The sequence below is a fragment of the Anguilla anguilla genome, chromosome 2 (assembly GCF_013347855.1).
Source record: "Anguilla anguilla isolate fAngAng1 chromosome 2, fAngAng1.pri, whole genome shotgun sequence".
NCBI lineage: Eukaryota > Metazoa > Chordata > Actinopteri > Anguilliformes > Anguillidae > Anguilla > Anguilla anguilla.
This window is the reverse complement of record NC_049202.1, coordinates 36,018,768-36,024,497: the sequence shown is the minus strand read 5'-3', so window position 1 is coordinate 36,024,497 and position 5,730 is coordinate 36,018,768. Positions and strand designations below refer to the sequence as shown.

At 41.2% G+C, this 5,730-nt stretch overlaps 1 long non-coding RNA gene across 1 annotated transcript; it reads left to right on the top strand.

Moving 5' to 3' along the window:
- The first annotated feature begins 310 nt into the window (after positions 1–310).
- On the top strand, positions 311–4,698 carry LOC118221521. The gene is made up of 3 exons (XR_004764127.1): positions 311–913; positions 2,882–3,476; positions 4,371–4,698. It is a non-coding gene; the product is annotated as an uncharacterized LOC118221521 (long non-coding RNA).
- Positions 4,699–5,730: the final 1,032 nt, after the last annotated feature.

Genomic DNA, 5,730 nt, shown 5'->3' with positions numbered 1-5,730 from the left:
TTTGAAAAAACATTTGGAGAGGAAACATTCAGAAGACACCATTATGGATATCCTATCAACATCCTGCCTAAGAAATGAGTGCCTGGACAGCGAAAATGGCATTTTTGCTGTCCTCAAAACACAGCGAGGCTGCAGTGTCCCCTTGCATGTCCAACAGAGGGTCTGGGGCGGAGAACACAAGATTCATTGTGAGTCCCCCAACTGTCAAATGAATCAAGATTTACCAGTGAGAAGTGGTCTTACTAGTTTTAGATGTGCTCACGACCGCTCTATTGACTACTGCAGTGACGGCTACAACCCCAGATCTACATCAAGCAACCTTAGAGGCGATGGTGACACGGAGATGGTTTGGGAGAGACAAGTTGAAGGAGTGCATACAAAAGCCCTATTCGCACAGGACTAGTATTACCTGGGGACCCCATGTGATTTAGAAATTACCCCCCCCCCACGTCTGTTTCGTGCGGCGCATTCGCACGGGATAAGCGAAGTCTGTATTTTACTCGAATTTGACATTATTCCCCCGGATATTACTGAAAATGACAAGTCTCGGCTCTGCGTAACATCCGCTTCCTGTACACTATTTTCCTCTGCGACGAACAACAAGAGCAATGGCTGCTAAGACAAAAAACAGGCATTGGACGCGCGAAGAGACACTCAATTTAATTGCTGTGTGGGGTGAACCACGTTACCAAAAACGATTTGACAAAATAGTGCACAACCACCCCGTTTGGGAAAATATTCACAAAGACCTCTTGCTCCGGTGCCCGTCTGTACAGGACTTCGGAGATTGGACCAAGTGTAGAGAAAAGTTGGACTACCTGTGAAGAAAGTACTGTGACAGCCTCAAAAACAATAAGACGACCGGATCAGACCCCATTAAGTGTCCTTATTGATTAACTGGACACTGTTCTAGGTAAGATTAATTGATACATCCAGTCTAACGTTAGCTAACGTATGCTAGTAGCCACAAAATTTTGGTCCGGCTAACTGTAGCTACCGCCCTGCTGGCCAGCTAGCTAGAAGTTAGCTTGTTAGCTAATGGCAGCAACATTAACGTTCAGTCGTGGCTGGCGTCAATGTTAAATTTGACGTCTCACTTAAAGGGGAATTGCACTTTCAAACACATATGGGCTTATTTTGTTTATTTTCCTTCTAATGAATGTGTCAACCTTCATTTTTCAATTAGTTATTTAAATGTCTAATGTTAGAAACAAGGACTTTTTTTTTTTTTTTTTAAAGCGCAAGTCCACAGTAGTACAATTTCCTGTTTTTTCTTCTTCGAAGAAAAGCATAGCGTTGAAGTCATGCAATGATATGCTGCCTAGGTCTACTTCCTGAATTTGTAAAGGTAAGCAACAAAACATCGTAAAATATTAACAAAACGAAAACTAATCGAAAAATGACACGATCATTAGAAGAAAATTGTGAGGGCGGGGAAGGGTGAAGACCAGACGTGACCAAACAGGGGATCTATAAGTTACCAAAGGGCACTCCAGTAACCACTGAGTCTCGCAAGAGACTAAATAAGAAGGGGGTGCTATACTCCTAGGGGATGTATCCCAAATAATGAATAATAAACCCCTAAACGGGGAACTGAGGAAGAAGGAGTGTATAAGGAAAATAAAGGAACAGGAAAATGAGAAATGAAGAATAAACAACTTCGAACCGAAGCTGAGAAAACAAAAATGTCTTTTCAAAAACAAACAGAAGACGTTCTGAGGCCAACTAAAACCAGGGGAAAAAACTGGTTAGTAAGAGGCAGAAAGGTTTGTGCCCCGAAGGTAAATGGTAAATGGACTGCATTTATATAGCACTTTTATCCAAAGCGCTTTACAATTGATGCCTCTTATTTGCCAGAGCAGTTAGGGGTTAGGTGTCTTGCTCAAGGACACTTCGACATGCCCAGGGCGGGGTTTGAACCGGCAACCCTCCGACTGCCAGACAATCGGTCTTACCTCCTGAGCTATGTCGCGAAGGTGACACAATAACCCCTTAAAACCGCCAACCTCAGAATCAGGACAAATACTGTCCGAATACCTTTTTCCCAAAAAACAAAAACAAACTAAAGTCTGAATTCTTTTTAAATTCCTTGGTTCCTAAGATCCTTACACCTTGCTCAGAAAAGCGACAGGGAACTGGCTAGAGCAAAACACGTTATACTCAAGCACTGTTCCACTGCCTACTGACGCTTTAAATACCCAGCCCCAGGTGTGGCTGGTAATCAGCGGAAGATGTGAGCAACCAACAGGTGAACCAGATCAGAGGTAATCCTGTAGGAATGCAAGGAATGTGAGAACAGGAACAATCATCCCACATGAACCAAAAATAACGATTAGCCGAGTGGCTAATCTGCAAGCTCGAAACTTATCGTCCCCACACACCAAAATAACGATTAGCCGAGTGGCTAATCGGAATACTAACCACCGAGCCAGTGCAGGCACGGAAAAATGATCTACCCTGCACAGAAACCGTGAGAAATTATAAATAAAATAAGCCCATGTGTTTTAAAGTGTAATTCCCCTTTAACGTTAACGATAACTTGTTAAAACAGATATTCATATACCTTGCACAATATGTATAGCAGTTAGCTACCTGACAAGCAGAATGGCAATTTCAATAATGTTTATCAAAATGGCACTTGTTGAACCTGTAGCAATAACAGGGAGAGTTCAGAAGATGAGGAATCTGGGTGTTGTAAGTACAACAACATTTTACAGTAGGCCTGTAGACTACATAATACTGTAACGCTATATTGTGTTGTTAATTTATCTGTATATGTAGATGTTATAGCTTCTCTATAGCTCAATTAAGAAACAAATAGAAGCATCACTTAGTAAATTATTACTGAGTGAACCTGCTCAATTTTGTTTGTGCTCAGCAGGTTCATCTGGGAGCCCAGAGGCTCTGTCAAACACCTCAAGGTAAAATGATGCAGATGATGCATCCAGTCAAGGCTCGGGCTCCAAAGCACCTTCTACACCTGCTGCTGAACCAAGGCCAGAAGGTGGGCTCTCATGATTAATAATGTTCTTGTCAATTCAGTAAGAATCAGTTTATAAAGGAGAACACCTGGCATTGTCCCTGCACAAGGTCACGGAGGTCATGCCCTCACAAATATATTGCGAAGTGGCACCTGTTTCAGGAAAATCCAGATATCTTCAAGCGGGTGAGATGGACAGAGGCAGTGTTGCACACAGAGGATGTAGTAACCGCAGCTCTGGACAGCAGGAAGAGTGATCAAACAATCTATCCTCCCAAAGGTGAGATGATGAAAAGAATGGTGGAATATACATTCAACCACAAGAAGCTGCCGGCAACATTATCCAAGGAACTTGGGAGGCAGATTAATGATTACCCGAAATCCTTGATTCCTCCTGAGGCCCTGTGCTCAGTCTGACCTGGAACAGTGCCCCTGAGTGACCCCATTCTCATAACTTCCAAAGCCAAAATTGTGACTATTGATGCCATTATTGAAGGTAAGTGTAAGGATGTAAACATGTAATAGCTAAATTTGATAAAATGTAAGGATTTTTGTTCAAAACTGATTTCCACTTTAACTATATCAAATCAAGAAATTCAGTATACATACATTTTTGTTAAATAATTGTCACGGTTGAGGAGGGTGGGACGCAATTGTGGACCGAGGGGATCTAAAAGTTAACCCTGAGGGGTAACCACAAAATCGCTGAGCGATAGAAAGGGAAGGGGAAAAACCAAATAATAAAGAGCAAAGTAATCGCTCCCTCCACTCACTGAAACTTCTGTCAGCGGGCTCAGAAAACTAAAAGAAATGAAACACCGCCACAGCGTAGCTGCCCAGAAAGAAAACCCCCACTAGAAAAACAGAGTGGGGTCACTTACAAAAGAAAAAGGATATTCGCAGCCTGGCGGGTAGAAAACAAAAAGAAAACTAAAGAGACGAGGGCAAAATGTCCTCCACAGCACGAAGAGATAAACAACTCGAGAAGAAACTAAATGGTGATCAAATCTGGCAGATAGGATCAACACGGTAACTTCTGCTGATTCTCACACCCCTACACACTATGAGTCTGACAAACAATGAGTCTGCACTGAACCCCAGAAATCAGGGGCTACATATAGGCCTCCTACACCTGACCCTCATCAGGGACAATTAGCTCAGACAAATGCCTGTGAGGTGCCATCACCTCACCATAGCACTCACACACCTGCCCCTCGTCAGGGTCAATTAACCCGCAGAAATCAGAGAGAGAGGTGCCACCACCTCACAATAATATTATGTAATTCTGAAAGTGATGAAGTATTGTCATGAAAATATTATTCATGACAATATTATGCATCACCAATTCTTGATAATGTACAACTGTGATTAGTGTTTCTCTTCTACACAGACAGTCATCCAGATCTTGCAGAAGCTGGAGGGGTTCCGCAGGTTCCGGGCTGGAGTGATTGTAGGTTTACAATAGGCCTACATACTGAAGATAATATAAAAATAGGGTCTAGGTTGAAAATAACCAGTAATAATTTAAAACGGCTAAGAATCGTCTAGTTAAATGTCAAATGATGTTTAGTTAACCTTAGAATATTCAACACAGTCATCTTTGTTCTGCAGGGGTTTTTGTGATACAGTGGTTGCAGCAGCTTCCCCCCCAGAATGTCTGAATCAGCTTGATTCAATAAACTTTTATAACACTTTTACCCTTTTGTCCTTTTACATTATTCTTTTGTCCCTTTTTTTAAACAAATGTATTTTTAAAATTAAATTTTTGTATGCATATTTGAGCACAGTGTACTTACTCTGACAGGGCAAATCAGTAGGCTAACAGAGACAAATATGTCAGCCTTTCCAGGTAGGTAATTGTGCATGGGAAAAAACGGAAACATAAGAAAATGCATGACTGGTGTATCTTTTTGAATTGCACAGTGACAATAGTGAAGGCCCAACACTTATCCTAATGTAAAAACAAAAGGGGAAGCCCCACTACCAACACTAAAGAATAGACAAGATTAGAGGCGAACATGAGATTTTGATTGTATTTGCTGTATTTTGTGTCTGTAAGAAGGTTTATTTCCACTATTTCATTCAATAAACAAAATCGTCCCATTATATGATCCCATCATATTTCCAATCAATATATTTTAGTCTTGTAAAATTCTCAATGGGACTGGGGCAGAACAAAATGAAGAAGTAGAAGAAGAACAGCCCACTGTTAGAAATCATAAATTAAGATCAAGAAGTGGTCAATGGTAATAGTAACGTGACTAATGTTTCCAATCATGGATATTATAACAAATAAGATGTAAACCTTGACCTATTCACAGGTAATATGGTATATGTATGCGCACAGCACAGTACTCAATGTTCATAGTGTACAAAGCCATAGGAAGCTTCGGAGTGCTCGACCAGCATAGCCTGGAGATGAGACATCCACCGGGAACTGGGGGATGCAATTTACATTATGTATGTAATGTAATGTAATGTAATGCAATTTGAGGTGTGAATGTGTGTTTCTGTGTGTGACTGTGAGTCTGCATGTGTGTGTGTGTGTGCCAGAGGGGGCGTCTCCCCCTTCCTCCATCCTTGGATTGCTTTGGTACAAACAAGCTCTGGTTTTTTATATTATTTCATTCATTTCTTGTGTGAATGTCCATGCTTGTAACCTTTGCTAATTGTTTTAAGGTACGGTGAACCTTGTCTTTAGATTAGACATACTTTTTGTTGTATCATCATACATTTCTTCATTTTAATTT